The sequence below is a fragment of the Hyperoodon ampullatus genome (assembly GCF_949752795.1).
Source record: "Hyperoodon ampullatus genome assembly, contig: scaffold_519, whole genome shotgun sequence".
NCBI lineage: Eukaryota > Metazoa > Chordata > Mammalia > Artiodactyla > Ziphiidae > Hyperoodon > Hyperoodon ampullatus.
The window spans coordinates 32,623-54,596 of record NW_027640772.1 but is presented as its reverse complement, the minus strand read 5'-3'; the positions used below and the strand labels follow the sequence as shown (position 1 = coordinate 54,596).

The 21,974-nt window shown below is 38.1% G+C and overlaps 1 pseudogene across 1 annotated transcript in view; it reads right to left on the bottom strand.

Moving 5' to 3' along the window:
- Positions 1-1,087: 1,087 nt before the first annotated feature.
- LOC307070040 (centrosomal protein of 78 kDa-like) overlaps positions 1,088-21,974 on the bottom strand; it is a 30,350-nt pseudogene continuing 9,463 nt past the window's right edge. The window contains exons 7-14 of the transcript in view: positions 17,856-17,990; positions 16,610-16,665; positions 15,071-15,192; positions 5,239-5,316; positions 3,629-3,795; positions 2,630-2,801; positions 2,260-2,307; positions 1,088-1,715 (exon numbers count right to left, since the gene is read on the bottom strand). The product of the transcript in view is annotated as a centrosomal protein of 78 kDa-like (transcript). The remainder of the gene's footprint in view (positions 1,716-2,259; positions 2,308-2,629; positions 2,802-3,628; positions 3,796-5,238; positions 5,317-15,070; positions 15,193-16,609; positions 16,666-17,855; positions 17,991-21,974) is intronic.

The window sequence follows — 21,974 nt, the reverse complement described above, 5'->3', positions numbered from 1 at the left end:
AAGACCCAACGCAGCCAAAAATAATATAAATAAATACATTTATTTTTAAAAAGTGGATGTATTAAAAAAAACACCAAAAGGTCCTACTGTATAGAACAGGGAACTATATTCAATATCCTGTGATAAACCTTAATGGAAAAGAATATGAAAAAGAATGTATATAAATGTATAACTGAGTCACTTTCCTGTGCAGCAGTAATTAACACAATACTGTAATTCTACTATATGTCAATAAAAAATACAATTTAAAAAAACTGCCATAAAAATCATCACATAAGGGGGACTTCCCTGGTGGTCCAGTGGTTATGACTTCGCCTTCCAATGGAGGGGGTGAGGGTTCAATTCCTGGTCGGGGAGCTAAGATCCCACATGCCTTGCGGCCAAAAATCCAAAACATAAGACAAAAGCAATACTGTAACAAATTGCATAAAGACTTTAAAAGTAGTCGACAGCAAAAAAAATCTTTTAAAAAATCACATAAATCAGAAACAAATGAAACATAATAAACTCCATACATTAAAAAAAAAAAAGAGCATGGGTTCTGGTCACATCCCAGCTTCCCACTTGGTTACAGCTGTGTAATTCTGGGCAACTCACATAATGTCTCCTCAGACTCCTCATCTATAAAATTGGGATGGTAATATTTCCCTACCTCATAGTGTTGCTGTAATCCATAAACACGGTTAAGTGCTTTGGTAAATGTTTGATGCTCTCTGGTTATTGTGAATTAAAATATGTCCATGGCTTCTGGCCATATGATTTATAATAGTTTGACAGTTAACCAAATGGTAAAACGATTCCATTTATTATTCCCATCTCTTTTTACCCCTTACCCTGTTTTGTTGTTTACGTATTCTCCCACCACAGAGTGTTAGTTCCAGGAGAGTAAAGGCTTTATTTTGTTCACTGCTGAAAGCAATAGCACCCAGAAAAGTACTGTACATATGAAGCCCTCAGTAAACACCAGCTGAATGAATGGTGCAAACTGTCACAAGGAAAAATACACCAAAACTTTCATTATAATAAAAAAGTATAGATAAATCTTTCTCTAATGGCTTCCAGTCAAGTATTTCAAAACACCATATGCTATAGTAAAAACATAAGTAATTTATTAAAATTTGAAGGCAAAAACATAATTTTAAAAGATTTAGACCTATGTTAGGCGTGATGGAATATGGATGCTTTCTGGAAATTCACAATCAGATCCAAGAGTCTCACTTTCAGAATGTTCTAGTAGACTGAGTTTACTTTTAGTTGTCTTTGATGAAACAGTCACTATTGTACAGAAATTTCTTAACAGAAATGTGTTTTTTCGAAGACTCACTTCTAATTGGTTCAGTAAGCAAAGAATTATTTTGCCCAATTCCTTTGCTTTTCTGCTTTACAGGTGAGTCAGAGCAGGAATGCAGGTCCTTCCCAGGTGGTTTCTTAGCAGAGTCGTTTTTGGTATATTATGCTTTGGTCATTTTCTCTGAAGAAGACCTGCTATTTCTAGGTAATTCCTCTTCTTTTCTTTGACTTCCAGTTGCAGAAATGACGTCTGCTGAAGAAGAACACGTTCTAGCATTGAAATCTTCAAAAGACTCCTGCCGCTGCTCTGGGACTATGACCCCCAGGTTGTCTTTGGAAGTTTCTAAGGCCTCCTGAGTAGAGACTGGGACATGGAAGGAGTCAACAGGCAAAGGAATCCCAGCATCACCTGTAATTTTCTGAAACTGGAGGGAAAGACAAAAGACAAGACAAAAATTCAGTGATGAACAAAGCCAACCATTAAAAAGTAGAGTTCAAAACTTCAATGTTACTCTGTGATCTTATTATTAACATAGTCAATTGATTATTCAGAAGATTTCAGAGCCAGTTTTTTTCTAATTATATCTTGCCAAGTGATTCTCAGCTTAACCTAGCTATATCCAAGGCTATGTCTGCTACATTTTCAGACTTTGGTGATTGGGGTAGTTATTACCCATTTCCTTTCCCTCACTAAAATGAAACCCTACTCTGTAAGAAAATTAATTTCTTTGCTATCCTCCAGGCACAAGTAAACAGTATATAGTTTGTGGCCAGACTGTGTTCTCAAGCTGTCAGTTCACAAGACCAGTCTGAGATTGGCTGAGCTGGGCAAAGGGGACACCAAGTGAGGCTGGAGGAAAAGCTCACAGGTTTCCCCTCCCATTCCCATGACCAGGTGAGTCAGTATAAGATCTTACGTATCAGCTATGTCAAGATTACTTATTATAAAAATTATATCAGTACGTGTACCTTCATTAGTGTTCCTTCATTGTAAGCTAACTGCATACAAATAGAAACCTAGATAAAATATGAATAGAACAGACATTTATACAATTTAAAATTTGGAATATTTTCTGTAATGTTTTCTTTCTTCATTAAGGAGAGTTTGCTGTAACTCCTACATTTTCTAAAGAACTTCCAGTTTTCTTATGTACAACAATACAGTATCATGAAATGGGCCCGCATTTACTAATCTCAGATTTGGAGAGGACTCCAGAGTCTTCTAGCTCGCGAGCATGTGAACTATTAGAGACTGACCATTATTATTTTCTCTGTGATTTGGTCATTTCCTTTTTGCTAATCACTCTTAGAATCATTAAGTGCTGTCCTCTCCACTTACTTGGAGATTTTGCATTGGTCCTGGGGCACTCTGCTTTGATTCTGATTTTTCTTCTTCAAGTGCCTTCTTTTCTTCTTTAGGTGGACTACTAACAGTAGAATTCATCTGGGGACGACCTAGTAAATGAAAATCTGACTGATCTATACCAGCCATTGTGGCCAGCTGCCCAAGCCTGGACCAGAGGAGGAAAGGAGAAAAGACAAAGGTTATTATAATCACAGAAGAGCAATTAAGATTTCCTTAGAGCTACAATCATAATACTTCTAAAATCTTAAAAGCCAACATTCTACTCCAGACTACAAGCCTCTCTCTCCCCCAACTTCTCAGCCCCTTCCAGATTCATCCTCTAGGAGACATCGCACTGTCTCAGTAGCAGCTTCAACATGTACCATGCACCCCATCCACTGCCTGTCACACCTCCATTCCCACACTTCTTTACCACCTTTCCTCCAGTTTCCAAGAATGTGTTTGTTCCTTCCTTCCCAACACCAACGCCAATTCATTCACTAACAAAACACCACTCCATCAACTATCAATCTCCACTTCCCTCTTTCAGCAAAATTGCTCGCAGTTGAGAACCACTGACCTATATCTTCCCTGCAGATTAATAATAATTTTTATGTCTAAGACAAAAATAACTTTAATTCAAACTTATCAAACAAGCAAAATAAATGAAAGAGAGGAAAATTCTTATCCATTCCCGAATATTTTCAATGAAAACTGCCTTCAATTTAGTCTTTAGAAAAAACTGTACCTACTAATTACTCTGTCTACAGGTTACTCTTTTATAATGGGCTCCCCACTCTACCAAAGCAGGCTCCCCTATTTGCATTTCTTAAAAAATTTAATTCCTCATGTTAAAACGTCAACTATATTACCTATAATTACACTAAATTTGGCTAAATATGGCCACGTAAGTGATGAAAATTGCTCCAGTTCCTCAGCAAACTACCATTAGAGTTGCAAAGAGAAGAATGCCATGAAGAGAAATGAACTAACCCAGCATCTTTAAGGAAAACCAGGAAAGCATGGAACTTCTGAAAAGAATTCTCAGTGCTGCCCCAAACACCTTCATCATCCAGGATCATGCTTGTCAATGAGTGGGCATGAAGGGCTTCAGACAAAGAGAAAGTTGTATTTCTTAACTGGGCATTTTCATGTTCCAGCTATAAAAGAAGACTGAAAATGTCTGACATGACCTTTTCTCATTGTCGTCAAAAGTAGTGTTGTCTAGCTTCAAGGAACAAAGCTAAAACACTCAAAATGTAATTAATCTGTAATTAACCTAACTCTCCACCAGTAAAGACAGAGACCATATCACATAATAACCAAAACCCATAGGCACCCAACAAAGTTTCCTATATAACGCTTAGGTGGTATATAAATAAACCAAAGTTATCGTTTTATTAATGATCTTTCACAAAAGATCACATTTCTAACTGGTTCAATTCATAATGGAGCCTCATTCCACATTAGAAAATTACCTGCTTTAAGTTTCCCTTAAATTAGAAAGTGAATTATAGAATCTGATTGGAACAAAACATATTACAACTCTGCTGAATGTTAACAATTAACTTTAGTGAGCAAAATATCTAATGCTTACGTTAAAAAGTCTAAATCGGACTTCCTCGGTAGCGCAGTGCTTGAGAGTCCGCCTGCCGATGCAGGGGACACGGGTCCGTGCCCCAGTCCTGGAGGATCCCACATGCCGTGGAGCGGATGGGCCCGTGAGCCATGGCCACGGGGTCTGCGCGTCTGGAGCCTGTGCTCTGCAACGGGAGAGGCCACAAAAGTGAGAGGCCCGCGTACCGCAAAAAAAGAAAAAAAAAAGGCCTAAATCATACCCAACCCAATTTATTAAATGTACGATCACCAATATTTTCTTTGGCTCCTTCAAAATATTCACTCGTGTGCATTCTTCCCCTTCCGCTCATCACCTATGCACTTAAACCCCCCTATAAGCTCAACTCCAGTATTTCTCAGAAAGGCTGTTACGTTCATGATGCCCCTTTTGCCTTATATAAGCAGGTGCTCACCATTTATTGAATGAGTGTCCGCCAATCCAGTGGATGAACTTTGAAAAATTCCTCCCTATGCTCAACCTCTGATAAAGTATATTTAGATAGAACTTTTTAGATTATGCCCTGCTTTCATGCACATTACCTAATGTAATTCTTAGAGTATATATTTTTATCTTTCATTGCATTCTTAGAAGTTTTCCAATATCTTAAATTTATTTAAATCATTCACTTTCCTAATTCATTGCAGGGAGAGTCTCATCGTGTCTTTTATGCTACTGTATATACAGTATATGCACAAAAAGTGCTTTCTTGAATCAAAGAATCATGAACAGAAAATAAGCTAATGTCGTAAGAAAGCACACACACACACACACACACACACACAAAATGAGATTTTCACATTTTTAAAAACATGCTTTCTGGAATATAGATCATATGATCACTAAATACCAGCAAATGCAAAAGTCCATATGATACAACCAATTTGCAACATATTACAGTTTTAAAGTTTACAAACTATGTGTATATGGCTTAAAATCAAATTGAAATAAAACCAAAACACTCCGAAAAGTATAAGAAATTGTTTACTTCATTGACTCATTTATCAGCCTTAAGTCTTATTACTCTTTCCTGCTTTAACTGCTTTAGGCACTCCTCCAGTTTTTCCTAAACAAACAGAGTAAATGTTATAACTAATTCATAGTATAATATCCAAAAGCCTTTCCAGCTATAGGCCTCGTCAGGTTTTAGGGGCAGAGCCAGAAGTGAACTCAGATTTTAGTCTGCTGCTGGTGATATCATACCATGCTAGTGAAATGAATGATCAAAATCTATCAAATTAACATAGTAAAGATTTATTTAAATTCCACTTTTTCCAGCATAAATTTGTGGCAGCCCACCATAAAAGGCATATGCGTATAACATAGCAAATCAGAAATAAATAGTTAAGACCAAGAAAGAAAAGTTCTATTTTTATTTGTGGGTCTCTTTATAGTAGGAAGTCCTATTAATGAACATGCTTAACATACCAAAATTGCATAATTGCAGACTCAAAAGCAGTGTTTTAAGAAGTAATCACTTTTTTTTTTTTTTTTTTTTTTTTTTGCGGTACGCAGGCCTCTCACTGTTGTGGCCTCTCCCGTTGCGAAGCACAGGCTCCGGATGCGCAGGCTCAGCGGCCATGGCTCACGGGCCCAGCCACTCCGCAGCATGTGGGATCTTCCCCGGACCGGGGCACAAACCCATGTCCCCTGCATCGGCAGCCAGGCAGACTCTCAACCACTGCGCCACCAGGAAAGCCCCAAAAGTAATCACTTTTAAAGCAATTTACAGTCAAGCACTGTTCCTGGAGTTCTCTGGGCATTAAATAAATCTAATCATCAAAACCCTAAGAGGGGGCTTCCCTGTTGGTGCAGTGGTTAAGAATCCGCCTGCCAGTGCAGGGGACACGGGTTCGAGCCTTGGTCCGGAGAGATCCCACGTGCCTCGGAGCAACTAAGCCCATGTGCCACGACTACTGAGCCTACGCTCTAGAGCCCCCGAGTCACAACTACTGAGCCCGCGTACCAGAACTACTGAAGCCTGCGCGCCTAGAACCCGTGCTCCGCAACAAGAGAAACCACCGCAATGAGAAGCCCACACACCACTACGAAGAGTATCCCCCGCTCGATGCAAGTAGAGAAAGCCCTGAGCAGTATCAAACACCCAGGGCAGCCAAAAATAGATAAATAAAATAAATTTATAAAAAAAAAGTAAGAGGAAAGAACAGTCACTAACTCCACGTTATTTTACAGATGAGGGAAACAGAGGCAGAGAAGTAGAGTACGTAGAGCAGCACAGCCAAGGTCACACCACTAAGTAGCAGAGCCACGAAGCTGGCTGCCATTCCTGCTCACGGAGGTGGTAGTCTTCCCATCCACCAAGGCCAATAAAATAAAATGAACACTGATAAACTCTCTTAGGAGTTTTAGGAACTAAAACACTTTGGTCCTTGAAGTGGGGACACTGCTTGCAATAGGCAGAATTCTAACAGAGCCCCTAACACTCCTACTTACTGAAGTACACAAACCTTCCACTTATCCAAACTCTAAATCTAGGTGCTGCAGTGAAGGGATTTTGCAGACGGAATTAAGGTTCAAAATCAGTTGATTTTTTTTAAGATAGGGAGATTATTCTAGGTGGATGGGACCTACTCAGGCACCCCATGAAAAGGACCTGAACTCTTCCTGAATTGAAGTACAAAAGGGACAAGAGGGAGACTCTCCATTGCCGGCTCTGAAGAAGTCCAATGCTGTGCCAGGGAAGGCAAGTGAGAGGCCTTTAGGAGGTGAGACTGTCCCCCGACTGACAGCCAGCAAGGAAATGGGGACCTCTGTCCTGCAACTGCAGAATCTGAATTATGCCAACAAGCCGAAAAAGCCTGGAGGCATTCTTTCCCAGACCCTCTGGATGCTAACACAGCCAGACTGACATCTTGATTTCAGCTCTGTGACCCACACAAACTATGGTGAACATCCAACTTTTGGGGCTCAATGTCTTACACTTAAATTTCATGTGCTTTAACACTCTCAGGAGGGAACTCACATGTTCCCGTGTGTATCTGAGCAGGAACCCAGTCATGCTGTGCCTGGACTTCTGACCTGCAGAACTGTGAGCTAGTCAAATAGGTATTGTTCTCAGTCAGTAAGAGTGTAGTAAAAGAATCAATATCCTACTCAACCTCCAGGTTCATGAACAAAATAAACGACTGTGATTGTTTTAGGCCACTGTTTCGGGGTGGTTTCTTATGCAGCGATAAACAATCAGAATTCCTATACTTATGAAAGCAGTACGGTATATTTATACCTTTCAACTGCTTTGAACAATCACTTAAAGAATGAGGAACTCTATTATATGCCATCATTGGGAGAGCAACTGGTATCACTTTCTGGAGAGTAGCTCTTGGTACCTAACAACAATCCTACATCAGGAGTTTACCCTAAGAAAATCAAAGATGTGGGCAAAGATGTATCTACCAACATGATGTCATAAGATTGTTTATAACCAAACCCTAGAAGAAAGCTAAGAGCCTCCAAATTGGGACTGGTTTAAATAAAAACAGCTCACCGTCTGAAGGAATGTGCTATGAAGCCACTAAGAAAAGAATGACAAGAGGTCTCAACCAGAGTTAATGAATGGGCTTCAGGAGTTCTACATTCAAAATATATCTGTGCGTTTTTCCTGGGAGATGATGCATAAGCTTAATCAAATTCTCTGATGTAGAAGAGTATTTAGTGACATGGCAAAATATTTCTGATACATTTTTAAGACAAAAGAGCAGATTAGGTGTGTGTACATGCAGAGGTGGCTTTTACTTCATTCAAGAACTTGTTCATTGTTTTCAAACATTTGCTCAATGAACATATATTTTTATATTCAGAACATGTTTGAAAAATTGAGAGTCTAAGAACTTCAAATTCTTTCATGTTTCATTACTAAAGCCAGTCAAGTTTTCAATGGGGAAAAAGGGGAAAAAATGGCAAAATTCCTCTACTTTTACTATAATGGTTTAATCAATCTTCTAAAACTGATTTCAAAGAAATTCTAAACAAATAAGCAAACAAACAAAAAACCCTCACCACGGTCAGAGGAAAGTAGACTAAAATTCCTGACTGGTTCTAAATAGCACATCAAAGTGCAATTACATGGAATAGTTTCTCCCTCTAATGGAGGGAATTAGAACACAGTGTTAAATTTTCGTGAAAAAGTGTACCCTCCTCCTACAAAGTATTCAGAATTCATGTCCCTTACATGGAAATATGGAACCAAAAAAGTTAGAAAGTAAAATTGCTTGATATTCTATTACTTAAACAAGACTAATGATAAGGCTTTGGAATAATTTTCCTTCCTGTCATCTGCTCTCCTTCCTCCCTTCTGTACACCGGCTAGGGTGATTTTTCTGGGACAAAGCTCCCATCATATTGGATATCAAATTTTATGTTCAACTTTTCTCCATTTAACATTGAAATCAATCATTTCTCATAGAATCAGGGGATTCATAACCTTGATTTTTTTGTGTGGACTACAAAATATTCCACTGAGTGGGTTTACTGGTTAAGCATTTTACACGTTTAAATTCTTTCCAACTTTTCAATATTATCAGACAAAATAACCGTTTTTATGCATGAAGGCTTTTTTCCATATTGAGAATAACGTTCTTACAATAAATCCATAAAAATGAGTTTGAGATCAAAGCAAATGAACATTTTTAAGGCTCTGAGGTACCAATCTCCAAACTTCTTTCCAAAAGATTTCTGAGATTTTACACTGCCATCAGCGATGTATCACTTGGTATATAACCTCTACTATAACTGTTGGCTCCCTTCCTCACTTAGAGTGCAAGTTATTTGAAGATAGGGGGTGTATTTTATTAAGTGTTTATCCCCAGCACCTGTACCTAGCACAACGCAGACGGTCAATAAATAATTGCTTAATAAGGAAAATCCCTGCCAATACAAGATGTACGTGAGTGAAAGACAGACTGTGTGTTTTTCTCTAGCTGGACAGATGAAAACTTGTCATCTTCTTTAATGTGCATTTTTTTTGCTTATAATTAGTCATTAAATTTCTCTTTTAGATTATATTGTAAAAATTCAGATTCTCTGAGGCCAATGGGCCTGGCACTACCCATTAGCTATATAACCTTGGACAAGTTCTATAACTCTAGACCTCAACTTCCTCATCTATAAAATGGAGATAAGCTCCCATATGACAGAGCTCTTGTGAGGATTACATGAGTTAAAACACATATAAAATTAGAAGAGTGCTTGGTACATAGAATATGTGCAATTAATGCTGAATGAATGAACATGCAAATGCAAACAGTAGTGAAGGGCTTAAAATGAAATGGTCTCAACCCACTCCCACATCCAGCACTCAAGAAGCGACCGATTCTTTACGCAGGTTTTTAATTGTAAAATACGGTATGTGTACTGAGAAGTGCACAGAACAAAACTGTCAATGTGACAAATAAAAAGAGTATACTTACATAAACAGTACTCGAATCTGAAACTATTGATACTTTTCAGCATCGCAAAACCCCCCCCATATCCTTTTCTTATCACAAGCTCCTTCCCTCTTCCCAGTTAAACACCATCCTCACTTCTTGACAATCATTTCCTTTAACCTGTATGCATCCCTAACAAAAGAGTTTAGTTGTGTCAACATCTAACTTTATGTAGAGGATCATAGTATATGAAGTCTTTTCTATCTTATTTCTTCCTCTCAACATTGGTTTAAAAAATTCATCCACATTGCTGCCTGTAGCTCTAGTTCATTCAATTTTATTGCTGGATAGTTTTCCCACTGTACGAATACACATCATTTATTTAATTTTTGACTCTTAATGGACATTTGGTTTGTTTTCAGTTTGTGCTAATGCAAATCATAGACAGGGATCCTGCTGTACCCGTTATTCTGGTGCATTTACACAGGGCGGGGGTGAGGGCTGCTGGCTCACAGGCTATTTATATACCTTCAGTTGATGGAGAGTGCTAAATTCTTTCCAAAGTAGTTGTGTCGATTTATACTCCAGTATAAACAGGGTAGAAGATTCCCATAGTACTTCAGGTCTACAATACCTGATACTACCAGACTTTATTTATGTATTTGTCAATCTGATTGGCATGTAGTTTCCTTGGTTTTGACTCACTTTTCTCTTATTACTTAATGAAGTCGTACACTTTTCTGTGTTTACTGGCTGTATGGATTTCCTTTTTTATGAGGTTTACGTCAACTATTGTTATTTTATTATTATTATTTATTATTATTTATTTATTTTTGGCTGTGTTGGGTCTTCGTTGCTGCATGCAGGCTTTCTCTGGTTGCGGCGAGCGGGGGCTACTCTTCATTGTGGTGGCTTGTCTTGTTACGGAGCACAGGATCTAGGCACGTGGGCTTCAGTAGTTGTGGCACGTGGGATCAGTAGTTGTGGTTCGCAGGCTCTAGAGCGCAGGCTCCGTAGTTGTGGCGCACGGGCTTCGCTGCTCCGCGGCATGTGGGATCTTCCCGGACCAGGACTCGAACCCGTGTCCACTGCCTTGACAGGCAGTTTCTTAACCACTGCGCCACCAGGGAGGTCCAACTATTGTCATTTTGAATTCTTCTCCATTTCCAAGTAATACTCTCACATGACTATTTTCTCACTAAATCGGAGGCATTATCTGTTCACTTTCTGAGTTACTAACAAGTAAGGGTTTAGTTCCTCTACACTCTTTCCTACATCCACACTGCTCAGTAAAGTTATGTCATCATGAGTTATTCCACTGCTCATGATCTCTTTCACTTGTAGTGATACACTTAAAAACCTACATTGTTGATCAACTAGAAACTCTCTCAATGTCACGCTTTGTAAAATGAGGACATTCATACCATCTTCCCTTTTTTCTACCTCCTGTCTACCTTCCAAACCTAGCTTTTACGTTGTCAAAGTTGAAATTTATATTCTATGTGCAGTTAAGTCTTCTGTTATTTGAGAGTCAGTACGGAGTAAGGTTTAAGAGAACAGGCAGAGAGCCTAAACTCAAAGCCTCGATCCAACCTTAAATTAGGCACAGCCTAAGGCAAGCTCCTTCCCTGTCTTAGCTTCCTGTTCTCAAAAGTAGGAATGATATTAGCACCAACCTCATAAGGCTATTCAGAGGATTCAATGAGTTAATATATGCAGAAACACTTAGAGCCTAATATATACTAAATACGTACTAGTACACAATACATTTCAGTACATACCAAGTTAATACTAATACACACTAAGTAGAGCTTACTTTAGTTATTTGTGGTTACATGCAAGTTGACAATAAAAGCTGCAAACCAAGACAGTATTGCCATTATTACAATTAAATTAATATTGCCCACTGCAGATGTACTGTGTCTCTGTGTATAGACTATACCTCGTTCCATACTGGGCAGGTGTCACTGCCCTTGTGCAGGGTGACCACATACCCCAAGCCGCCTTGGGCTGTTCCAGTTTATACCTGTTGTCCTGATGTCACAGCATTAGAGCGCCTCCTTACACTACTGAAGTTTAAGGAGTTTGGACAAGTTCTGGTTTGGACAACAAATTAGATAGGTGGTCATTACCCCCTGTGTGTCACTGAAAAGGGGGACATCTATAGTGTCAAGTTTAAGTGGATTCTTCCCTTCCTCACCAATAGTAGGTTAAAAATCAACCATAGTTTAGTTTGCTTCAGGTTTATGTCCATATAGCCTTTTCTCCTCTGGAGTTCAAGTTCCTTCTCCTCTTCCTCCCCCTCCTCCCTTCCAACAGTGCCTAATACCTAGTAAGTACAATATGCCTCAAGGTGTTTCTAAGCTCTCAATCAGACAATCAATAGAAGCCTCTCCACCCTAGACTAGCTGCAATCTGCACTGAATCCCCTATTACCTTCCTTCTTGGTTTATTGCCTCATTTTGCTGGATTATTTTTATAAATAACTTAAGGTGTAGCACAGGAGGTAAAATTTTCAAATTTCTTTGTGTACAGAATATCTTCTTCAGCCTCCACTTATGACTGATAGTTTGGCTGGATACAAACCCCTAGGGTGAAAATTATGTGCCTGAAAAACTTTGGAGGTATCTTTCTAATGCCTTCCAGGATCCATGGTGCTGTTGACAAGTATGATAAAGTCAGATATTAACTTTTTTTTTTTATTTGCGGTATGCGGGCCTCTCACTGTTGTGGCCTCTCCCGTTGCAGAGCACAGGCTCCGGATGCGCAGGCTCAGTGGCCATGGCTCACGGGCCCAGCTGCAGCGCGGCATGTGGTATCTTCCCGGACCAGGGCACGAACCCGTGTCCCCTGCGTCGGCAGGCGGACTCTGAACCACTGCGCCACCAGGGAAGCCCTTAAGTTTTTTTTTTTAGGTGACCAGTAGGTTTCTCTCTGGAATGGATGTATCATCTCAGTATTTTATTCTATTTTATTTTTTCAGTATTTTAAAGTTTCATGATGAAGGGTGCCTAGGTATGAGTCTATTCTTGCTCATCTTGCATAACTATTTTCAATCTGAAACCTGATGTCTACTTTCAGCTGTGGGGAATTTTGTTGCCCTTTGACAGCTTCCCTCCATTTTTTTTCTGGGTCTGGAGTTTCTAATAGTAACATGTGGGATCTCCCAGATGCAGCCTCTCTAACATATTTCTATCACATTTTCCATTGTGTGTTTCTTTGTTATATACTGCGAAATTTTTTAAATTCCTACTGAATTTATTTCAGCAACCATATTTCCATTTCCAGGAGACCTCTCTTGCTTTTGGACCATTCTCTTTTTCATTAACACCCTAGTCTTATTTTATAGTTGCTAGCTCTTTTTAAACCTCTCTCAGGATACTAATTAGGGTTTTTTCTTTTTTTTTTTTTTTTTTTGCGGTACGCGGGCCTCTCAGTGTTGTGGCCTCTCCCGTTGCGGAGCACAGGCTCCAGACGCGCAGGCTCAGCAGCCATGGCTCACGGGCCCAGCCACTCCGCGGCATGTGGGATCTTCCCGGACCGGGGCACGAACCCGTGTCCCCTGCATCAGCAGGCGGACTCTGAACCACTGCGCCACCAGGGAAGCCCGGGTTTTTTCTTAAATTATTTTGTTCCCTAAGTTGTCCCTGGTCCTACTAGGATATGTTTTCACTCTTTTTCCCCCTCTCTAATGTTGTAAGCTTTACTCAACTATCAGGCAACTGACAGTTATTTTCTATTTAAGAATGAGTGCAGAAAGCTCCCTGAAGTCAACGATTGATTGGCTTCTTATGCAGGAAAAAGCGGGGAGTAACTGTAACAGGATCCCCCCCAAACACAATTTTCTAGGGTGTAAAAACTCACACTAGCTGCCCTAGATCTCGCCAGTTTCACTGTTTTCAAAATGAAATCATCTCATTTCAGGAGTGTGAGGGCGGGGCTGGGAGTCCACTCCTCCAAACACAACCCTTCAATGAGCTCCCCTATTTCAGTCACACTTTTAACTAACTCCACCCTCTCTCCTACATGCGCACCTGAGCATGGGGCTACTTCTGCAGGTGGGGTCAGAATCCTCCTCAGTTGCAGGTGGTCCCTGTGCCTATTCTAGGTGATGCTTTTCCTCTGTTCTACTGCTTCAGTTTCACACTCTCCCACCTGTCTTCCGTCTTTCAAAACTATGTTGAAATCTCTTGATTGTTGTGGCCTTATATACTTAAAACACTTTGATACCATCATTGTAGTGTCCTGTCAAAACGCAGAAGAGCTAAAAGGGTTCTCAGTGCATTCTGAATCTGCTATTCTGTGATCCCAGTGTTTAAACTTCTTGGTCTTCCCCTGTGTCTATCATTGCTTTTAGAAATACAATCTCCTGGTCTACTCGTGAAGGAAATGAATACACCACATCTAAAATGACAAGGAATGCAGGTTAGATGCTCTAGGGTCTTGTCAGACTCTGCCATTTACTAATAAACCACTTACGTGCTACAAATTGTAGGTGCTCATTTATAAAACAAAAGGGGGTAAGACTACATGAACTATAGATTTGTCCTACTCTAACATTTCATAATTTTCTAAGTTCTTTTCTTAAAATTTCTCTATATTATCATTAATTTTCATTAAAAAACAAAAATCTAACTTTCTCTTTTGAAAATCAAAGAGTAATTCCCGTAGTCCTACAATAATGGGATAATTAGTTCTGAAACCTGTCAAGTTTCATGTTTCATATGAAAAGAAAATCATATTAAATAATTTTTAAAAATTAAACATGGACTTTGTAGCACAAAGACAAGGTCCCCCCCAAATGGTGTTCCTTTATTTACTAGAAATGTTCAGCTCTGCAGTAAAGTTGAAATAAAATAAATATATTATTTTTGAGGTGCAAAAATTTCTTATGAAAATCAATTTTTCTTTTCTGTCCATACAAACAAAAGTATGGAATGACATTAGAGGTCAGGTTTATTTGGTAATATAATGTAGCTTCTTGATATTTTTTATTTTAGGAAAGGAGAATATCAACATCAAAACATTTTTCAACTTTACTTTTATTTAAAATAAGGCCATATTTTCCTCTTATAAAAAGAGAGTTCAACTAGAACTGTCAATTTTCTCATCTGTAAAACAAGAGCACTGAATCAGCTGACTATATTCATTCAGAACTCAATTTCCTTATCTTATGATCACTAAGGTTCTCCCTAAATCTAATACACTAAGGTTCTAGGGAAAGGAAAATATATTACTAACGACATGTTTTGATTTTTATTTCTTAGAGTTCAAATGTCCACCATTCACCTTGGTCTAAGCTTAAGGAACCATTCAAGGGGATACAATGCAGATGGGAGGGGAAAACAGAAACCTCACACAAGCTGTGCAGTGTTGCAATCAGGCTTCCATTTGAAAAGTAATCTTCTCTATAGCTTTAAAGTGATAACTTTGTACCTGCAATGCTCTTGTTTCAAACGGATTTTCTCTGGCTCTTCCTGAACACTTTCTGAGGAATCATCGACCTCTTTGATTTCTGAGGAGGAAGGACTCTCTACTGTCACAAGTCACAGGAAATTCTGATGGACATGAGTGTCACAAGAAGAAGATAGGAGACGACAGAGTTGTTAAAGCGCAAAGAAAGAAAACAAGATTGTATAAAAGATAACACAAGCCAGATACAGAATATCCAAATATTAGAGGACATTTAACAAAAGTGATCTGAGATATCATTATTTATAAATGTCTCTCACTGCTCCTTAGTCTAAAACAGGCAATGACTAAGTAAAAGTACAGGAACTTATTTTTGCTATGTTACTCTACAGACCTCTGTTGTACATGGTTAGGATTAGTAATGGGAATTGCCCATATTATTTTATTAAGTTTCTTTCACAGAAGCCAAGTGACGATCCAAGGTAAACATTTTTTCTCAGATCAACTTTATACTGCAAATGAAAAATTTATTCTTCACCATCAGACAAAAACAGTCTGGAAGAAAATGTAGTTTTTCATAGGAAAATACATCAGTTAAGGGACTGATGAATAATCAGAAAGTCAACATATCTAAGCTGTGAATAATAGACATTAGAATTTAAAAAACTAAACCACATACACATACATAACTAAAACTGACCCATCAAAAATTTCATCTTCTCACCACCCTTAAGCCAAAACTAGGGTAACAGTAATACAATTCTCCCATCAAGCTTCACTGCCACTGCAATGTTGTTCAATAGGACATTTCCAAACATTTTTAAATGGATCTGGCCACAACCCCATAAAAGTCTACAGATCATAAAGAAGCGTGCTGGGATTATATAACCACGCAGAAAACAAGTCACTAGGACATCATTTTGACAACAAGCAGCAAACCCTGCAGCATAGGAATACCCTAACGGGACAATGAGGTGCATACCCCTCTCTCTGGGCATACGAGGGCAGGACTGACACCCAAGATGCTCTTCTCTCAACCTCAGCAGTGGTGCCTTTCACAGAGCAACTATGCAGTCTCCCAGTACCACTGGGAAGGAGAATCTGATACTGACAGTATTAGCTTGCCATGAGGCCATAAGCGAGGGAATGTGTGTGGCCTTGGTGAGGGAGCAGAGGTTTGGGAGATGTTGCTTTATATTGGCTTTCAGATCAGGAATTTGTACATATAGCCTGCAAACAACGTTTCCTGAAAACGTGAACATTCTTGAGTATGACAGCTCCATGTGAGGGGTCAGAAATGGCAGTCAAGTTCGTTTCACTGGGTAACAGCTGATTTGCAGACTGGAAAACAGGCTTCCTTGTTTACAGACATAACCACAAGGCTGCCAGTTGTGTGCCAAATCCACACAACTACACAGTTGCATTGGGAGATCGACCAAACGTGTTTTACATGGATTTATTTCTGAGAGGAAAATGCTTCTTGTAAGGCTCAGTCAGTTTAAAAAGCAAGAAGAATGACCGTCCACCTTTCCCAATTCAAGCCCTATATATCATAAATATGACAGCTAAACACCAGCAACTGATTACATACATCACGAGCTTTGATGAATGGAAAGCCCCTAAAAAGATATCAACAAAACGAAGTTAGATCTTCATGTAAATACATCACCAGTTAAACCCAGTTAATACAACTATTTAGTATTATGTACGGTATCCATACAGAATTGTGTATAAAAATAAATAGGCTCAAAACAAGGACCTGGAGGGCTCTGCTACGGAGAAAACAGAACAGTATTCAGCCGACTGGCTCAGTACTAACTCTCTGAACTGCTGAGAGACCCCTTCAGTTCCTATGTTCAGGATGGTTGAGATTTCAGTCTCACTTCTTTAAATGGTGATATTCATCGTTCTCTAATTTACCACCCTGTGTGACGAGGATGGACCTGTGATTAAGTGTCTCAGGAAGAAGATAGGAAACCACAGAGCTGTTAAACTCAAGTGCAGAGACTGGAGATTCAACACTGTAGTTTATGCAACAGCAATTCACATTATCATTTGCAAAAAATTAGTCAGTTGTCCAATGGGGATTATAAACATCCATTTAACATGAGCAACTGAACAGATATTTTACACAGTAACTACTTCAAGTACTATTTAAAATCAATTCTCTTTGTTTTCTTAAGCAATTGTTAATCCCCAATTTCGTGAATACTACCAAGTAAGTCACCTGAACATCATCTAGAGCAATCTATTTCACTTAGCAAGCCTAAAGCTATAGTTCAACCATTTTATTTACTGTTCTGTGACAAAAATTACTACGAACAGCTATCCCCTGGATAAGAAATCAGGTACAGCTAGTTTGACTCACTAAATCTGATTTACTGAGTTAATAAGCCAGTTGATTTAGAATTGGTCTAATGCATATTTTTCATCCATTCTGCATTGAACTATTTCCCATGCCTACAATGTCTTTTTTCCCATTCGTACATATCGAAATGCCTACTTCTGTGCTGTAGGGCTTCGCTCAACTACACCTGCCTTTAATGAAACTTTTCTCACATGCACAATTGGTGATAATTTTAGTCTCCTCAAGACTCCCACGGGGTTACCTCTGTTGTGACACTTGAGAAACAACTTGAAACTCCCAATTACTTTTTGTTTTTCTTCCTTAGAGGGCTCATTAGGCAGAAACCATGTGTGAGTTACCGTTTTTCCTCTATAGAAAGCACCAGAGAGCACCCACATAATAGAAGTTCCAAAATAAAGAACTCTGAATGACTGAAAAAGACAGGGAATGCAAGCAGGTTACCTGTTGCTTTTTGCACGTTCTGCAGTAGCCATGGCCGGAAACCAGACACACCAGGTGGTAGAGGTTCAGGACCCTAACATTCTTTACCAGCAGAGTGTTTCCTTCCATTACTTGCAGGTTGCCTTGTGGCCAAGCCTGTGTTTGACAAAGCATGAAAAGAAGGAATCAAGATGCACCAAAGGTCTCCAGAGCAACTGTCACACGTGTACACTTTGAAAGGAATCAAACAGGCACTTGGCAATGATGCCAAGCCCACTAAAAAGAGGATCGTTTTGTACAAAGGTTTTACATAAGCCAGCATTTTTAAAAAATACAAGTTCTCTACAGTAACAAGTTATTTTAACTAAAACAAAAGTATTGAGATGTGCAGAAATGAAAAATATTTTTTTTAAAAAATCCCAAAGTATGATACCTTTTATGTGTCATGCAGAAACACTCAAGTTTACTGAATCTTAGAACACCTTTGGCATTTCTGAATCTCAAGGACACAGAAACACAGATACACCCATGACTTCTGCCAAACAGAATCTTCAAAAGTAGGCCAAAATTTAAATTTAAGATGAATTTTTCTATGTAAAAACAATACAAGTTATAAGGCTGCAAGTTGCTGGGGGGTAGGTGAGTCAATGTTACCCTCCTATAAGCCTGTCAACCTTCACTGCTCCTTTGATTTCATATAGAAAACACACAAAAAAACAAATGAAACCCACTGGATAAAAGAGTGAAATGTGGAGACTTATCCTATATTTCAGTGGTACAGAGGCAAGTATCTTTATATGAAACATTTGGTTGCAAAAACTAGACCTACGTGTTCATATTTTACTTAGAACAAGCCATATATTAAAATTCACATTTAAATATTTAATTTGAATTTACTGAAAACAAACATCATAGGTTAAAATGGTTATATTTATCCTTCAAAGCTACTATATTTTATGTTATTTTATTTATTTATTTTAATAGATCTTGATTGGAGTATAATTGCTTCACAATTCTGTGTTACTTTCTGTTACACAACAAAGCGAATCAGCCATATGCATACACATGTCCCCATATCCCCTCCCTCTTGAGCCTCCCTCCCACCCCTCTAGGTTACCGCAAAGCACCAAACTGATCTCCCTGTGCTATGCTGCTGCTTTCTACTATATTTTAGCAGCATTAGGATGCAGGGTAAAATGGAGTGTATGCAGTAATATAGGACAAATATTTCATAGAGAGTAGCTTATTGACAATCACCACATGATCCTGTGTGATTTACATGCCTCTTAAAAAAATACAGGAGCTCAGTTCATTTTGTGCTATTTCATTGTGTTTTTTAACTTAATTACCATCAAAAAATGTTTGTATGCATGTGGTTTGTATGTGTATACCCTTCCTTTACTTTCAGAAACTAATGCAAATACATTTGTATTAAAAATTTTTTTAATTACACTTTTCTTGTTAGGAGATAAAAAAATTTCTAATAAAAGTTCCCATCTCTTTTTAGGCATACATAATTACAATATAAATGTGACACAATTCACACCATTATTTCACCCCTATACTCACCTGGATCTAGGTATATACCCAGATACTGATTAGGCTTACCTCTATGTCTCCAAATAACTGAGGCAAACACACAAAAAAAAGCCCAAGAAATAAAATTACTCTTAAAATAGCTCAATGAGCTTGTATACTTCAGTTACATTTCCACTTTGTTTAATCATGCTAAAGATAAAAAAATGTTTGACTGTTTTCTTCTCATTCCATGATGCCCTATTATTCTGTACTAATTTTACAGAATTCCTAATATGTTTTACATATACATGTTTTATTTATATATATTTCCATTTCGAATATCATAGCAAAAGTCAACTTAGCTATTTTAAGAACGCTTTACATATGATATAAATTTTTAATAATAATATCTAATTAGTGTGATATCACAAATCTTAACTTCTTTGTATGTACTATTTGATTCTTAAAATATCACTCTCTTGAAATAACAATTGGCAGACAATCATAAGCTTTTTTTTGACTTCATAAACACTCTTAACAACTTATTTAATACACTATTTCCAATTTTTCACCAATTTAAAAAATTGACCAACTCAATGAAACCTTGTGAATACAATGTTAAAAAGTATAACTAGGAATCATAGAATTTAAATTTAGTGTGAAAAGATAAGAATGGCAAATTATATTGAAGCTATGTGGAATTATGTTTATAGACAGCAGGAAGAGAAAATAAAATGTAAATATTGCTTGATAGGATAATGGGATTAGAGGTGGTCTTTTACATTTTTCATTTTTATGCTAATACAATACCTTTATAAAACCCACAAATCTTCAAACAACACATTTTTTTTAAATTGTGGTAAACTACACAAAACAGAAAATTTATCATTTTAACCATTTTAAAGTGGACCGTTTAGTGATATGAAGTCAACAAATTTTTAAAACTTTCAGAGGGCACCTGAATAAAAGATCTGTTGTCCGTTGGTGATTTTAATGTATCTGGTATATAACTCAACTCACCACAAAACTCTTCCTGGGAAATTGGCAGATCATAAACATAAAAAATTTATTTTGCTTTATATTAAACCTTATTGTTTTGCTGTTTCAAAATTCAAATTTACTCACAAGAAACAGTTTCATATTAGATTTGGTTGCACAAATGGTGCTCCTGCTATTCATTCTTATCACCAAAAATAAAAAAAGACTATTTGTGACTAACGATTATATGTTCCAGAAAATAAAAAGTTAAAAGGTTTTCAATCTGCCTATCTGGGAACCTAAATTAAATCATCACACAACATTTTCAAAAACAGAAAAGCCATTTGATTTGACTAAAAACTTAGTTTTAAGATGGCAGAAAGTACCTTGATAATTTTCTTTTAAGAAAGAAAGAAAAACAAACCATTAAAGAGAAATTCTTCCAAGAGAACTGAAACATGTTATATACCTCTGACTTGGCACTCCTTCCATCTGGAGAACTTTTCTGGTAACTGTTTTCATCACAGAATGATCTAAAGTAAAATGAATTGAAATTAGAGTAATTATTTCCCAATGAGTGGCTATTTCCATTTAAAACCAAAAGCCAAATAATTATTGCTTTTCCCATAAATTTAAATATGAAATCTACATTATGTAATTATACACTTATTTCCCCCTTTGTGTATTCTAATTTCTTCCTCAGAAACCTAAGATACCATCTTGCAGACTGCCCACAGTGGCTACTATTTTGGCAGCAGCAAGGTCAACTTTAAACATTTTGCATCTAAAGTGGCTTTGGATACCTTTGGATAGAAAGTACAGTCTGAGCACCGTCCAGACACTTAGATACCTAAAGGCATCTAAGATATCAAACCAGGGCATCTAAGATAACAAACCAAAGTCCTGATATTCTCTCAAAAGCTGCTCCTCCCATCAGCCCCCTTTTTCTAAGTGATACCACCCAGTTGCACACATAATCATCAACGACTTGTCTCCTTGTTACTATTTCCTTCATACCTCACATCACATCTAATGTGTAATAGCTACATCCTCAAAACACAACCTGAATTCAACCACTTTTCACTTGCTGCAAACTTCAACCTAACCTAGGCCATAAACATCTCTTATTTGGAGCACTGTGATAGTCTCCTAACTGGTCTCCCTGTTCCTCTTCTTTATACTCCCAAGTCCCTTCTCTATACCAGGTCACCTTATTCAGATATGACTTAGATCATGCCTTTTCCAGTTCAAACCCTCTACTCATTTAGAATAATCCACATCTTTACTCTGGCCTTCAAGACTTTACAAGAGCAGACCCCTGGCTAGCTCCTTGACCTCATGTCATACCACACTCTTCTTCACTCAGTACTCTGCCCAGATTGGCCTCCTTGCTTTTCCTTAAATACTCCACCCATCTACATGCCCACATACTCATTGCCCCCTTGTCCTGGAATGTGCTTACACCAGCTCTTCCATGGCTTGCCGCTCTCTTCATTCAGGTCTCCGTTCAAATGCCACTTCTCCAGTGAAGCTGTCCCTTAACATACCTGTCCAATGGAGTCCTACCTGCCCCCACTCACTCTCCTTACATTAAGATATTTTTGCACTTCCTACTCTCTAAAATTATATTACTTATCTGTTTAC